Consider the following 17576-nt stretch of genomic DNA (forward strand, 5'->3'; position numbering starts at 1 on the left):
AGATGTCTCTATGATGTAGTTCCCACTTATGTGGACATATTCCAAACATGGAGGTGTAAAGTGTCCGTTGGGAGTTCACATTTTAACTTTTGCAACCTACATACTAACTTCTATATTTGTATTCATGTGAACAAAGTGTGTCTTTTAATGAAGCGAGACAGCAGTATGACAAAATGTACACGAAAAAGCATTAAGGGGGACATAGGAACAGGATCCTTAATGTCATGAATCTGTAGGTTGGCATAATACAGAGAGAAATGGCCCTATAGTAACTTTAATTCCCTCAGTCATGAAAGCTTGGTCTTTGCTATAGGATAATAATTAGTCAATGGATGGCAGCAATGGTGGTGATAATGATTACTGGGCATGCAACACCTTTACTGAATGCAAATTTATTTCCTGAAATCCCATTTTAACTATAGAATCAATGAAGTCTTTTAACTTTGTTAAGAATCGGTGCAAGTCTGCCAGTCCTGGATTTCATTTTGTACTTTACCTTCACAACATTTCTAACTTAGACCATCCTTTCACTCATTCTCAATGATTTTATGAACCACTATTTTTACTTTGTCCACTTGGTGCTTTCTGTTCCCCATTTTTATTACTTATCCTTTTTAAAAGCATTTAAAGTTATAGAAACTAGGCCTGGCAACATTTCTGTCAAATACTATATACTAAATGTTGAATACTATGCTACCCTGCCACTGGAGAATAATATGATTCTACTCTTTTCTGACATGTATTCATTATACATAGTGATGGACTCATCAGCACAATTTCTTTCAAGTACAGCATACACTTTATTCAGCTCCCTTAACCATACCCTCTGTGCCCCAGCTCCTTCCACATTCCACTAGTCTCCTTCTTTCCCCCACTCTCCTCTCTTATTTAATGTTACTCTTGACCTTCAAAACTACAGAATAAGAACCCATACAGATTAATTTGTAGTTTTATTTTTCAAATAAGAGAATTATTTCTCAACTATTTGTCAACATGAAGCTTAACCTATGATACTATGCAAAATTATTTGCTCCTGTGACAGGTCATTTGTCTTTGGGATGATGTTGGAATATTGAAGATGATTGATAAGTGGATGTTCACTGTGAGAAAGTGGATATATTAATCACATTGGATGTTGGGACCCTGGGTGGCCTGCTGTAGCAGGTTAGAATAAAGAGGTTGGTTGGCTGAGAAATTAGGATATCCAATTAGAAAAGTATGATGCTCCATGGGCAGTTCAAAATGAGTATTCTGTAGGGGAGATATGGTTTGGAACTGAGAACTAGAAGTGCAAATGAGATTCTCAAGGTTTCCATTTGCTGAAGACTAGCTGCAGTAGGAGTGCATTAAAACAGTGGTGAAATGAGTTAAAACAGACTGTTGACCTGGTGGTATTTGTTCTGATGACCTAACTAAACCTGAGGAGAGAAGCCAAAACTCACTTCTAATTGGGTGATTGTACGTGTAATCACTTGGCCAGTGGAAGCCTTGTTTATCAGAGGCACATTTAAATTGGCAGAGTTGGAAAATAAACTTTGTTCACTCACTTTGACAACTATACCACAGTTGAGATGACATGTGTTACACTGTTCTGAACTTAGTGTTGAATTCTGCAACCAAAAAGCAGCCACTCAAGAAGATTTTTTGTTAATTTATTTTTTATGTTTTTATTGTACTTTATTTATCTATAATTTTTGGTTTTTCGAGGTAGAGTCTCATTGTAGCTCAGACTGACCTGTAATTCACTATGTAGTCTCAGAGTGGCCTCAAACTCATGGTGATTCTCCTATCTCTGCCTCCTAAGTGCTGGGATTAATGGTGTGCACCACCATGCCCAGGTTTTTAATTTTTTTATTTATTGGAGAGAGAGAGAGAGAGAGAGAAAGAGAGAATGAGAGAAAATGGGCATGCCATAGCCTTCAGCCACTGCAAATGCACTCCAAAAGCATGTGCCACTTTGTGCATCTGCTTACATGAGTCCTGGGGAAATCGAACTTGGGTCCTTTGGCTAAATACGCAAATGCCTTAGCCACTAAGCCATCCCTCCAGTCCTTGAGAAGCATTTTGTTTGTTTGTTTTTAGAGGTAGGGTCTCACTCTAGTACTGACTGACCTGGAAATCATTATGTAGTCTCAAGGTGGCATTGAACTCATGGCGATCCTCCTATGTCTGCCGCCTGAGTCATGGGATTAAAGGCATGTGCCACCACACCTGGCTTCAAGAAGAATTTTTAAACCCAACTCTTTTTATTCTCAATAACAGATGTGGATGGCCTTGTATAAAATTTGGATTATGATAGAATTACAACTAAAATGAATGAAGTAATTTAGTTAGTGAATATTTGTAGCTGAGTTACACCAAATGTAATTCATAGTTACAGGTTTTAATTTCATACAGTTAATATTTTCAAATAATTCATGTACATTTTATTTTTAAATGTCCTTATTATTAAAATGTTTATCTGTTAATTAATTTAAATGAAAATATGCTGTATGTTTTATATCTACAATGAATAATACCACCCTAAAGTGGATTTAGAATTTTTTTTTAAATTGTGACATTTTTATTTTAATCTGCAAAAACAAAAATGGGCAAACAAACAACAAAAACTTGAAATAGGCTCATCAAATGATGTAAATTCATCCTTTCCAGGAAAGCAGAAGGTAGACCTGTGCAGTTATCCTCAAGGCCACAACATCCTGCTTCACTGCTGCTTGCACTCTGCTGGGTTTTGATCCTTCTTTGGGTCATAGTCTGGATCATTTTCCTCATCTCCTTCTTCCTCCCCTACCTCATCTGCTTCTTCACCTTCTTCATCATAATCATCGTCATCATCCTCAATAGCTTCGCCAGTGAAATACAACACTGATCTTGGGATTATACGCTCACGTAAAAAGTGACCAATTTCAAAGTCTGCAGCAAGGATAGCTTCAGCATCATCATCCAGATCACCACTCGGGAACTTCAGGAGGGGCAAAAAAATTAGAGTCATTGGCAACCGTTTTAGTCACAGTGCGAACTGTCCCACGTCCCTTGTGTTTCTGCTTCTTTTTAATGGTTTTCAAAGTGACATTCTTTCCTTTTTTCCAATCTTTCTGACACTCTGTACAACCCATAATTTCTGGTCCATCAAAAGAAAAGGGATCAGCATCATCCGGTTCTGACCTCATCCTGTATGTCTTAGTTAACACTTCATTTGTGAAATATTCACTGGGTTCAAAGTGAAATTCTAAGATAAAGCTCATTGGCTGTCCAGCATCGGAGAACTTCACTTTAATGTCTTTCAAGTACTTCAGGATGGGCTCGTCATGCTCCTGAACCATGTCACTGAGCAAATCCACATTCTTAAAAACAGTCAACCAAAATTCTGGAATTCCTTTAGGGTCTTCCTTTTCTTCATCCTTTTTCTCATCTTCAATCTTGGCCTTTTCTTTCAGCTCCTCAGAAGCTTCATCTTCCTCATCTGGTATCCATTCACATGCTTCTTCTGTAGGATCATGATCTCAAATCGCTTATCAAACAAGGGCTGATAGAGAACAGCATACTTCCTCTCAAGATCATAAACTTCTTCATAGAACTTGCCTTCTATCTGTGCACATTTCACTTGAAGTTTTTTTTTTTTTTTTTTAATCGAGGTAGGGTCTCATTCTGTTCCAGGCTGACCTGGAATTAACTCTGTAGTCTCAGGGTAGCCTTGAACTCGTGGTGATCCTCCAACCTCTGCCTCCCGAGTGCTGGGATTAAAGGCGTGCGCCACCACGCCCGGCTATCACTTGAAGGTTTTTGAGAGTATTCACTCATCTTTGGACTACATTAGGCTAGCTTTCAATGTATCCTGTTGGTGTGTCTACCAGACCATCAAGTCTTTCTTGAAGAGGTGCAAGAATCTGAGGATTTTGCATCATCTGAACAGTTAGCTGACGTGCTTTGATTTTTGTTTCTTCACCAGTTTCTTCTTCTTCTACTTCTTCAACATCATCCAAATCTTGATCAAGTTCAGAATGCTCTTTGTTATCAATGTCTGCCATCTTGTAAGAACACCAAACATCTTAGGCGAATGCGGGGAGCTGGGCGGTTGGAGCTGCACAGGCAGTGACGGCGGTGGCGGGAGGAGTGGGAGGCGGCACTGCCAGCAGATGGCGCTCAAAGAGAGATTTAGAAATTTTGGACATAGCTCATTGCTAAGATTCAAATTTATCAGCTAATTTTCTTAAGTATGTAAAACACTAGATGACAAATTCTCAAGATGTTCTTATCCATTTAAAAAACATAATAATTTAATATTAAAATTTCATACACATTTCAACATCGAAGTGCTATACTTGTTAAAATATGCTTGCGTTTAAAAAATGCATGAATTTCTACTGAAGTAGTATGTGAAAAAATGACCACCTTGGTTAAAGTAGCTGAGACTTCTTCTTCTTCTGCCAAGAAGTCTGCCAGAGAAGCAGATCTTGGAAAGTTCTGCTGCCCTTTACTAAATCCATAAAGATTAGGCTGTCAAACCAAGCTTTTCATATAATTGGTTTTAAGTAGTCTGAAAGGGGCCTCTCTTTCCAAAATTCTTTCTTGAAAAGCTCTTCATTAATCATAATATATTTAAATATTTCACTCACTACTATGTGATACCACACAGTGGACATCTGAATAAGGCTTCTGAACCAGCACATCCATCTTTCTGATCCATCTTTAGGGTAAACATCTTGAATATCTGAAGATACTTGTGCCATATCAAATGAATTCTTTTTTAGCCTCCACCACTATTGTGAATGTGTGAACTCTGCAGTTTCTGTCAAATGAAGTAAGCAAAACCATAATACTGGTTCCCAACCTCAGTCACTGTGACCTCACAAGGTATCTTAGGTTTCCCAGCAATTAAGGTGAAACATTCAGCCAGTGGTTCTGACACCCTTGGAAATAAGGCTAGTTGAAATAAGTATCTGTCAAGTGTATCATTGGGGACTAAACAAAACTTACCATATAGGGGCCTGGCCATGATGTGTTTGTGCTGTATCAAGGTATTTGAGAGTCATCAGGCCAGATCATGGTTTCTCTCTAGAGCACCCTATGAGTTTTATAACAGGTCATGTCATGAGGGATCTCAGAACTAGCCTATGTTCTATTGCATTATTATATGGTTAATAGAGTCAAGTCTATGAGGTATCCCAGTGCAGGCCTATGCTATCATATGTCATGTGAGGAATAAATCAGGCTAGTCTATATGGTGACTCAAGACAGGCTTGCAGGTTCTCAGGTAGTAAGTTCTCTGCCCTTTCAAGTCTGCTATTTCATGATGTTTGCATGGTATCAGAGAGTAGGAAAGTCATCTCAGGAAAGGTCTGTCATGTGTGAAGACATTCCTGTTCTTTCCCAGAGAATGGGCCATGCAATGAGGTATTTCTAGTGAGGGCTGTGCTCACAGTTCAGTCGTATTATGGCCAGGAAATGAGGGAATTTTAAGATATTGTGTTTGGTGCTTTAGGTCATGTCATGAGCTGTCCCATGTGACATTTTCAAAGTGTTAGGGAATATAATATATATTGTAATAAGTGTAGAGGGTCAGTTTATTTGAGAGTCATCACATACCAGACCAGGATTTGTCTCTGAATAAAATGCATGTAATATGGAAAGGTCTCTCATGACCAAACTATATGTTGTCTCAGGACAAATCTATGTTGTTTTGGGCATGTAAGTGTATAAGCCAGGTACAAAGTGATTTAGGAGAGAAACCTACTGTCTTCCCAGGGCATGCAAAGATTACAGCCTATGTCAGGCTGTGTTTCAGCACAAATCTTCAATATCTGAGGACATGTGATTGGTATTGCAGGTCTGGATAGGAAGTGTCTCAGCACATGGTGTTGTGTGTTGGAGCATGTATGTGACATTATAGCTTAAGAAGTGATGTGTTGCAGGAAAGGTCTTCACTGTCACAGGTCCAGTGTGTGGCTGTACAGACTATGTTGCACAGATCTGAGCTGTGTCAAGGAATTTGGATGCTATCACTCCACATGTCATGAGGTGTCTCAGGGCAGATCTACACTGTCTCAGGACATTTGAGGTGTTACATGCCATGATGTGATGAGTCTCAGGAGAGTCCTTTGCTGTTTCAGGACATGAGAGTGGTACTAAAGGCCAAGCCTTGAGAGGTCTCACAAAAGGTCTATGTCTTCCCTGAATATGTGAGTGGTCTTAGGAAATAAAATAGAGTACCTTGGTCCATATGAGTCTGCACAGTTCCAGGAAATGGGAGAGGTATAACACTATGTATGATGTCGCTCACCAGGTGCCGATATTGTCTCATGGAGTGGGGTGGTATTAGGGGATGAAGTATATCTAGAGAGAGATGTGCTGTCTTAGGGCATGCTAGCCAATAGAATGGTGTCACTGGAGATGCTTCTGTTGCCTTAGCGCATTTTAGTTGTATCGTGGTCCAGGTAATGAGGTTGCTTTAGTACAGGTGTGTGCTATCTCAGGGTATGTGACGGGTATTAAGACCAGGCCCTAGTTATCCAAAGAGAAACCTAAACAGTTTTAAATATGTTTGAAGGATTACAGTTCAGGCCATGAGGTGCCTTTTCCCAGGCCTGTGATGTTTGAGAAAATGTCACAGGGCATGCATGTGTTAGAACAGACCATGAGATATTTTAGGAGGGCAATAAACTCTCAAGTTATGTGAATTGTATTACAGATGAGGATGTTTGAATATAAAATGATCTTCCTCTGTATTAATATGTAATTTTCAGGTGGTGATACTGTTCATGGGATGTTTTACCAGCCTAGTTGTGAGGTGTCCAAGAAGAGATTCATGTGAGGCCTGACCTGACATGTCCAAAGAAAGGCTTGCTCTGTCTCTGGCATTTGAGTAGTGGGTAGTGATTAATATTACAGGCCAAGCCAAGAGTTACTGAAGGAGATTTCTAAATTATGTTGGTGTATGTGAATGGTATCTCAGACCACATCATGCTGTGCATGTATCAGGACATGTGTGGTAGTTTCAATGGATGTCCTCCAGTAGATCCAGGAGTTTTACTCAATGCTTATAATTTTTGTCTATAGCAATTTGACTAGAGAAGGGCCAATCCTAGGGTCCAGCCCTAAGATGTGGGGGTGGATTTGGAATTTCAGTCTAACGAAATGCAAAGTGCCTGTACTTTGCCTGGAGTTCCTGATGTATGCTTGCTTATGGTGTTGGGTGATGGGGTTTCTTTATCACCATTATGGAACTTCCCCTAGATCTGAATGCTTCAGTAATTCTCATCTTCCTCACATAAACTTTGTCAGGTCTAGAAGTTCATCCCAGCAACCTGCAGCTGACTCCTACAGCATGTAAGTGGTCTTAGATTGTTGGCTATGATTTCAAGGCAAATGAGTGGTACTATAGGCAAGGAAGTGTGATTCTGAACAAATCTATGCCCTGTTAGATTCTGTGTGGAGTACAGGCAATGTCATGAGGTGTCTCAGCACAATCTTGGCTGTCTCATAGAATATGAATGGTAGGTAATGGCTGTTAAACATTTTACCAGGTTGATAGGCTGATTGAAACTTTTTAAATGAGCAAAAGTGTTACCATTTGAGAGTCAAACTTTATCTTGGGTTCTCTCTGGCCTTCGACATAGCCATTTGTGTTTTTTCTTGTGTGTGTGTGTGTGTGTGTGAGAGAGAGAGAGAGAGAGACAGAGAGAGAGAGAGACAGAGAGAGAGAGAGAGAGAATTGTCACCGCAGGGCCACTAGGCACTGAAAATTCAAGGCATGTGTGACATTGCACACTTGCATCACTATGAGTCTGGGACCTGGACATCCTGATAAGACATAGGTTTCACTTTCCCCATAGTCTTGTGACCATTTGCTGCTTGCCTGCTTGTCTGGCATGTCCCTATATGTTAATGAGGTATCAGCCAGCAGTCTTTGCACAGCCAATGCCCCCATGACCCATATTCTATTCCTTTCCCCACCACAACTTAGGACCACATGACCCTTTTCCACTCACCAGTGACTTCATTACATGGAAATTAGGCATCAGCAGGACCTTTGTACTAACCAATCCACTTATGATTTGTACCTTTTCCTGCTCTTTCAAAAATGCTTATAAACCCATTCCCCTCACAAATAAACAAGTTGTTCTCTGAAGCTGTCTCTTGAGTGTTTCTTTGCATGACACTCATGGCCGCTCAAGACCCTGCTCTGCAGTTGCCTGGACACACCTGGGAGACCAATGTGCAGCAGCCCCAGAGTGGCCAGGAACTACATCTGGCTACATGGAACCTGGAGATTTGATCATAAGTTCATATGCTTGGCAAGCAAGCACCTTAATTGTCTTTTTAAAGAAATCTCCAAAAGTACCTTCAAATACAATACATACTTAGAATTTTTTAACACTATAAAAAATAAAACATTCTACTTTACTGTTCATTGAAGATTGCATTCTTGAACAAACACTGCAACAGCAGATCAGGTGAGAAACTATTGATGGTAACTGGCCTAATTCATCATAGTACTATTTAATTGGAAGACCTGGATATTCATCTAAAGATATAAGCATAAAGGTAGCTGGCACATTCAATTTTAGAAGCCATGTCATTTCTGCCAAGCTTTTAAAGAATGGAAAATATGAACATATAGAAAAAAGTGGTATGGAGAATGAGGTAGTAATAAAAAGCAGTTGTTTATGAGTTTTATGAGTAAAGACTGCTGACACTACTGGCAGAACATATTGCTTTACTGAGTTAAATATTATAATTGAAATAATGAACATGACTTGAGCATCCAACTATGCAAAGCTCTGGTACTCAAAATAGCAACTGTCATGATACTACGGAAAGAAAGTAAATTAAATCCGGAATAAAATTCCTTTTAGAAATTTCCATTCCCATTTTTTCCTTCCTATAAAATGTTTCTTGGAGAAAACTGACAATATTTGTTTTTCCCATTTTATTGCCAAGGCCTGCTTAGTTCCTGTGTCAACTTCATTGACCTGAAAATAAAAATACACATCTCAAATCTTTATTTTCTCTTTATTACCAATATTTTCCTTTAGATACCCATCTGCCTATTTTCTTTCAGCACACTTTTTGGTTTTTCTAAAGTTCCATACACAAGTGAGTCCTCACAAGTTCGTTCTCCCCCCGCCTCTCTCTCTCTCTCTCTCTCTCTCTGTGTGTGTGTGTGTGTGTGTGTGTGTGTGTGTGTGTTGGATATATGAGTAAATGTTGTGCCTCTGATGGTCACAGGAAGGCTCCAGGTCCCTCTGCTGTTCTTCCCTTCCATGACACATTTACTGAAAATGAATGCCAGTCCAGCTGACCCAAGAGATTCAGATTCTCATGACTCTACCTAACATTGTAGAGATATGTTGGTTTTATAGAGGCATGTGGCATTTTGTATTGACACTCATTGTTCTTTTTTGACTGTGTTATCTGCAATATAAAGTTCTTTTGCGGGGGTGCAAAGTCTCTTGCTATCTCAGGCGACCTACAATCTACTCTAACGCAGGCTGGCTTCAAATGCAGTTTTCCCCTTCCTCTGCCTCACAAGTGCTGGGTTGAAAGGTACAATGACCATTCGCCCAGTGTAGCAGCACTGATGTTTGTTGTGAAAAGTTCAAATTTCTCCCTGAACTGCTTGGGAGGAAAGATCTATGTGGTATTGAGGTATATAACTTCACAAATTTGAAATAAGATACCTTAGTCTGTATCATAGAATACCACACCACCCGCATTTCATGCTTCATCTCATCAGAAATGAGACAATTAAAACTTAAGTCATTACAGATGTATGAAAATCAGGTGTGGTACTATACACATGTAATTCCAGCTATGAATAGACTAACAAAAGAGGATCTCAACTTCGATGCCAGGCAAACATTATAGAGGAAGTGGCATGCTAAATATGAGTGCTACTCTCACAGCTAGCCTTAAAACCTCATCCAGGGAGATGGTGGTAGATCAGAGACAGAATTCATCCAAGTTGGGGCTGGAGAGATGACATTTGCAGGTGTTTGCCTGTGAAGTCTAAGGACTCTGGTTCAGTTACCCAGTAACCACATAAGCCAGATGTACTAGGGGGCAAATGCATCTGGCATTCATTTACAGTGGCTAGACACCCTGGCATGCCCATTCTCTCTCTGTCTCTTAATTCTTGCATTCATCAGGTCAAGGTAGGAGGATGGATCACTGTGATTTCCAGGCCAGCCTGAAAATATATGGTGAATTCCAGGTCAACCAGGACTACAGCAAGAACCAATTTTGAAATTCCCCTCCCAAAAAAAAATCAAAGAAAAGGAAAAAAAAGCAAAAGAAAAGAAAAATTATTTGAAGCCAGTAAAGCAGGCTGCTCACCCCAAAGGAGAATAAATAAGTGCCATTCAAGGCTCAGGAAACATTCTGGAAGAGGGGCCAAAAGAATATAACATATACAGGGTGGGAAAGTAGATTTTGAGATGTTGTGTATAGACACACACACAAGTGAGTGAGTGAGTGAGAGAGAGAGAGAGAGAGACAGACAGACACTTGGCGTTCATGTGACCCTACACTGAAATCTGATAACCTTAGGGAGGTGAGGTCTCAGTAGCATGGGAATGGAGGAGAGAAAAAAAGTTGTGAAAGATCAATTAAATAAGCAATACTTTGGGCTGGAGAGATGGCTTAGCAGTTAAGCACTTGCCTGTGAAGCCTCAGGACCCTGGTTCGAGGCTCAATTCCCAAGAACCCACGTTAGCCAGATGCACAAGGGGGCACACATCTCGAGTTCATTTGCAGTGGCTGGAGGCCGTGGCATGCCTCCCTCTGTCTCTCGCTCTCTCTGTCTTTCCCTTTGCTTCTTTCTCACTCTGTTTCTCTCAAATAAATAAATAAGTGAACAAAATAAATAAGCAATACTTTAATCTGCTTTTCTAGATTAATAGAGCATGTTTTCTGAAAAGCCTTCCTCATTGAGGATGTAGATCAACAACATGGGGATTGTGGGTCCTGCACTATGTGAATAGCAGTCTGTTATGGGGGAGAGGCAATGTCTCTGTGCAAAATGCCTGAACTTGTGGCTCTCACAATCTTTCTGCCCTCTCTTTCACAAAATTCCCTAGCCATGTTGGGTGCATTTTAAGTGTAAGTCAGTGATGGGTCTGGCTCTCTCCTGGATCCCAACCAGGTCTCTCCATGACCCATGCTGACAATGTATGGTATCTTCAGCAGTAGCACCTTACCATTAACCTCTGGTGAGTAATCAAGTACTCTGACAGAAGTCTGTCTTGTTTGTTTGGGAGATCTAGTAGTTCTCTCTAATCAACAGCTCCTTGTGGATGTAAACCACATCATAGGCTACTTTTTTTAAACTATTACAAATTCTAAAAATATAATTATAAGTTTAAGATAAATGTTAGCATATACATGGAAAGAATGAGCAAGGACCATAGATTGCTCTATGGTCAGTGTGCTCTTAGAATGAGCCCTGTGTAAAGTCCTGGCACTCACTGCTTTTCCCTTTTCAAATATTTTCTTGCTGGCTGGAAAGTCTGAAGGAAAGTAAGTTCAGTAGGAAGTTTAGAAAATGCAGAAGTTGTCTAGGTAGAGAAGGAATGAAAACAGCATTTAAGGGATAGAAAGAACAAGTGTATGGTGGAGTTTTCTTGCCCAACTGCACTGATACACACCTGGTGGATTAAAAAAAAAAAAAAAAATAGAGGGACACTAGAACCAGAGCATGGGAATCAAATTCCAGACACTGTTGCCACCTAATGGGCATGTTTGACATTGTGCTTGCCTCACCTTTATGCATTTAGCTAAAAATCTGGAGAGTTGAACATGGATCCTTTAGGCTTTGAAGTTAAATGCCTTAACTACTAAGTCACCTCTCCAGCCCAACTTGGGATTTTGTTTGTACATTAGTGGGCATGCCCACTGGTGCTAAATGGGATGGCATTGTTGGTTGAGAATCCTGCCAAGGCTTTACAAACTGCAGGGAAGCTTAGCTTGGGGTTCTGGCTTAGAACCAGCTCCCTGCTCCCATCATGTCATTTCCTTGGTTTCTTCACCAGAAATTTCAATCTGCACATAATTGAATGAAAGGCACTCTTGGTTCATACTAACAGTACCAAAATGGCAACATAGTAATGCAATTTATCCTGAAAACGGCCATTATACTTTGATTCAGATAACTTGGGACCCAATAATTCTGCATGAATGATATTGTGATAAACTCAGAATTTGGGATTTATACAAATTATTTTAAACTACTTTCTAACAATTTGATTGGGCAGAAACAATTGCTCTCTCTAAAAATGCTTCTAAAGTGCTGAGTGTGCAGTGAGTCTTCAGGTTTTAGCAATTTGTGTCTACAAAAGCACTTAGCAGCTTGCTCCACCTGCAGGAGTCATCCAGGCCACCCAGGTGAAAGAACAGCCTTGGTCAAAAGAAACATTGTCAAGGTCAGTGGTTCTAGCCTGCCTACACTTTAGAATCATCTGGGTAAGTTTAAGAAAAAAAATAATAAAAAACATGGCTCTTTCTGATTAATTGGTTTGGGAAGGAGACACGGAATTGTACATCTTAAACATGCCCCAGATGATTCTTCTGGACAGACATGACTAAGACCCATCCTACTACTACAAGAATAGCTTCATCTCATCTCACAACCACACCTACTTCAATATTGAGTTTTTAGTTGGTGGGTTTGGTTGACTGGTTTATTTTGCATGGGAAAGGCTTTTGTTGTGTTTTAGTAAACCTTTTTTAAAACTTAATAGCTTAGAGAAAGAAAGAGTTACTTATTTGGTTAGTTTTTGAGTGTAACAGGGTGTCTTGCCTCTGCAAATGAACTCCAGACACATACTCCCCTTTGTGTGTCTGGCTTTACTGTGAGGTACTAGGAAATCAAAGCAAGGCCTTCAGCCTTTGCAATTAAGTACTTTCAACTGCTCAGCCATCTCTCCAGCCCCATTGTGCTTTTGATTTGACTTTTTAAGACGGTTCTCTCTCTGTAGCTCAAGCTGACCTAAATCTATGTAGCCTATGCTGGCTTCAAAGGCCTGACAATCCTCCTGTCCCAGCTCCCCAAGCATTTTGACTAAAGGAGTTTGCCGACACCCTGGCTCTTTGTAGGGTCTTAATCTGATGGCTGTGTAGCATGCTCTCTTCAGCCTAAGTATTACCAATTAGGGTGTGAATGAGTGATTTACAAATTACTCTAACAAAAATTAAATGATCCACTCCCAAGATCCTTTGCCCTGATGCTGTATTATTTTTGCTTTGGCAATGGGTCCTCTCAAGTCATATTCATTAGACTCTTACACCATCATGAAGCATCAGAAATTCCAGTATTTCACCACCTGAACTCATATGATAAACTTCCTGTTAGACTTTGCAGGCTGCTATTTGACTATCAACCCCATTCCTGGCCTGTGTCATCTATGCAACCACCCCAGCACCTGTTTCCCCTTCATTTGCAAGGGAACCATCATCCCTGCTTGTGCTTATTTAGTCCCATTGCTTGCATCTGCTCTGGTTGGACAAGAGGGTTTTCTTTATTTATTTTTTTATATTTTTGGTTTTAAGGAAGGGAGTCCTCACTTTACAAAGAAGGCCTCCAACTCTGTTAAGAATTTTAACACCAGTTTCAGACTCAGGTTGTTCTGTTCACTACATCCCAGTGTTATGGTCCATGCATTTGAACCCAGCACATGGGAGCCAAAGGAAGGAGGATTGCTGTGAGTTTGAGGCCATCCTGGGGCTACAGAGTGAGCTCCAGGTCAGCTTGTGCTAGTGTGAGACACTACCTGAAATAAAAAGACGTGAGCCACCATACTATAAAGAGTTCTTACGTCCTCACATTATAAATTTTCCCACAGTGTAGAGAGGGAATGAGTTACTGCAGAGGCTTAGATCAAAAAGTCTTGTCGTGTTAGCATTGGAAATTGGGGGAAAGCAAAGTGTAGTATCTATAGAAAAGGGAAACATCAGTATGGCATTTTTTATTGGGCTTATGTAAAGTTTAAGTACATGGGGCTGGAGGGATGTTGGCCCTTGAGAAGCTCAGGCATGAGGGTGGAACTTCCTGAGCCTAGGTAAAGTTTGGTGACCTGTCTCTGGCCAGCTAGGACTCAGCAAGACACCTAATGGCTTCTTGCCTGCTACTTTTATGCAGGAGTTGGAATTATCATTTCAATAGTCACAGTTTACTATTGGCCCTTACCTTTCCCTCCATCCTAAAATTCCCACCTTCGTCCCCAACATTATATAGGCAACTGCTTGTAACAATAAAGCGAGTTCCTGCTTCCACAAGACTCCCAACTTAGTGTGGTTTTTCTCCGGTGAATAGGAGAGGTTCTGAGTCATGCTATGCTCATTCCTTCTCCTCAAACCCTTGGGAGGAACCAGCGGGCCTGGTCCTTCCTTCAGCACTACCTGCCTGCCGGGGAACGAGCCCGGCAGAGGGATGACTTAGCTATTAAAGATGCTTGCTTGCAAAGCCTGATTGCCTGTGTTCTCTGGAGTTAATTTGCAGTGGCAAGTGGCCCTAGAGCCCATATTAACATTCTCTCTCTCTGCTTGGAGGCAGATTTTTTTTCAAGGTAGGCCCATGCTGACCTGAAAGTGTAGCTTGAACCCCAGTTCTTTTGAAGTATGGAGACTGAAGAATTGCTGGAGCTCACTAGTTAGCCAATCTGTCTGAAAATGGAAGCTCAGGTTTCTGTGAGAGAATCCATCCAGGAAAAACGTGCAGCTGAATGGAGGACACCAAACCTTCTCCATATCCTGCATGCATGTGCACAAGGCATGCATCTGCAAACATGGGTACATAAACCTCATACACATACTACAGACCCTTGGACAACAGGCTTAATACAGCCAGGAATGGTGTCACATGCCTGAAATTCTAACAGTTGAGAAACTCAGGCAGAAGTATAAGGAATTGAAGGCCAGACAATGCCACATAAGACAGTCTCAGAAGTAAAAAGAAGAAAAGCTTGACAGGTAAAGGACTATTTTCCCTTTACATCAAATGGTATCAATTCACTAATTTTGAACTATTCTGTTTTTTTAATGTTGTTACTCTGTGTACCAAACAAAACAAAACAAAACAAAAAATCCAAACAAACAGGTAATCTGTGTTTAGTAATCATTAAGAATGCAGTGAATTTCAACTGTAATGGTATGTTTATATTTAAATTTTCTATTCATAGGTGGATATGCAAAGTAACTGATCATCTTTCACAAGTGTTTTGATTCCATTTCACTGTCTTCAGATGATAACAACACCTAACTGGACCTAAAGCATTTTGGGCCCAATTTCCTTTTAGAATATGATGCCAACTTATAGCTTTGGGTATGCATGTGTTTTTAAGTATATGGCTTCTATTATGACTTTAAACTCTAATGAATATGCATTTACTAGTTAAATTACAATTGCAGTTGGATATAGTGGCACATGGCTTTCATACCAGCACTCAGTCAGTAGGCAGATGTAGCAGTATTACCATGAGTTTGAGCCTATCCCACAACCACATCTTCTATTCTCAGTCAGTCTATGATAGAGTAAAACACTATCTCAAAAAAAGAAACAACAATAACAACAAGGAAAAACCATGCATTGAAGAGACTTGAAAAAGTGATGAACTGTGTATTCCTTTCTGATATGCAGCAGCACGAGAAAATTAGTGATCAGATACTGTAGCTAAATATTCATTTATCAAAGGCACCTCTTAAGATGGAAATCTAGACGTTTCTCCATATAAAGTCAACTCCAGGCACTTTTTCTCTGTATAGGTAGACCCAAGAGGGCTTGAACTCAAGATATTCAAAGTACAACTTCCCAAAATGCTGAGATTATAGGGGTGCCCCACTATACCTAGGACTTTCTTAATCATCTTAATTAAAACAAATTAAGCATTTTTGCATGATTTTAACAGAATTTTCTAGATTTTGGACAAATATAATAGACATAAAAATCATGATTTATTCCTTAAGGAGTATGTGTGAAAAGCTGGGTGTGTGACTGGAGAGATTGTTCAACAATTAGAGGCAGTTGCTCACAAAGCTTCATATCCTGGGTTTGATTCCCCAGCACCCACTTAAGGCTAAGTGCAGAATGTGACAATGCATCAGGAGTTCATTGTGGTGACAGGAGACTCTGGCATGGCCTTGGTCTCTCTTCCTCTCTATACTTGCAAATAAGTAAACAGAAAAAGCTGGGTGTGGTGGTGCAAGACTAATCCCAGAACCTGGGAAGAAGTAGCAGGAGGATAAAGGACATGAAGATCATCCTTGCCTTCATAATAAACTTGAGGGCAGTCTGATCTACCTGAACACCCCCCCCCCCATCTCCCTTTCAAAAAAAATTACATCAGGGTCTGGGAAGGTAGCTGAGCAGTTAAAGGCACTTGATGGCAACCTCCGGTTCAGGTTCATTTCTGCAACAAATACCACAAAGCCAAATGTAAAAGTGGACACAAGTACCTGTTGTTCATTTTCAATAGGAAGAAAACCTGGCATGCACCCACATACAAACACATAGGAACACACACACAAGCACAGGCACATGTACACACATACAAGCAAGTAGGCAAATGCAAATAGTCATCTTTGCCATGACATAAATACTCGCCTTATAATGGTATACACACACACATATAGGTATTGTTGAATTAATGAGAAAATAAGAGTATTTGAAAGGAGAAAAGTACTACTAACGTAAATTAATCAAATTAATGCAAAATTGCTTAAAATACAGTTACTAGAGTCATTTCTTCTCACTTGTTGAAATTTGAAGAGACAGTTTGACATAAGAAGTGTACATTGATGGACTTAAGAAGTTTTTCCTTCAGTTAGTAAGTTCCATGGACACAGTGGTGCTAAAGAGAAAGGGTGAGAAGCCTCTTGGTGTTCTCCCATTATCAACAATGGACATCTCACGCAGACCAGGAGAAGTAACTGGGTTGTATGCATGTGTTGAATGTAGCTGATACTGTTGCCATTGAAAGGAAGAAAGAATATATTTTTTTCTCATTTGCTTACATATGCCAGACTCTACAAGACTCTTGCTTATTCCTGCTATCCAAGGGCTCTTCTTTGTTTTCTTCCTTGTATAATGATATAATAATAGTAACTGTGTGACTTTCAAAGTGAGATGCTCCTTGTTTTTATTTTTTCCCCAAAAGCTTTGATGCCACAGTTATTTGATGTCAGAACCCTTCTGCACCTCTTTGAGGTAGATAGCTTTATAGTTTAAGTGCCTGCTGTGCAAAAGTCAAAATTCACACCATTCTAGTTACTGAAACACAGTGCTGTACTATTATCATAAAGGATCTAGGTAGTGTAGACAGGCAAGATAAATTGAAACAAGTGCCTTCATTTATGTTCTCTGGCATGCAAGGACAAAATTCTCTTAAGGTTTTATGAAACAAGCTTTATTTAGTGGGGTGTGGTGGTGAATGCCTTTGACCAAAGCACTAAGGAAGCAGAGGTATGAGAAGGATCTCCATGAATTCTAGGCAATATGGGATTACTGAGGGTGTCCACGTCACCCTGGGCTTTAGTGACACCCTGCATCACTAAAAAGAAAAAAATAAAATGAACCTTTTCTGACC

At 40.1% G+C, this 17576-nt stretch overlaps 1 pseudogene; it reads right to left on the minus strand.

Moving 5' to 3' along the window:
• Window positions 1–2586: 2586 nt before the first annotated feature.
• LOC123457192 lies at window positions 2587–4041 on the minus strand (annotated as a pseudogene).
• Between the last annotated feature and the right edge of the window lie 13535 nt (window positions 4042–17576).

The sequence above is a fragment of the Jaculus jaculus genome (assembly GCF_020740685.1).
Source record: "Jaculus jaculus isolate mJacJac1 chromosome Y unlocalized genomic scaffold, mJacJac1.mat.Y.cur SUPER_Y_unloc_2, whole genome shotgun sequence".
Classification (NCBI taxonomy): domain Eukaryota; kingdom Metazoa; phylum Chordata; class Mammalia; order Rodentia; family Dipodidae; genus Jaculus; species Jaculus jaculus.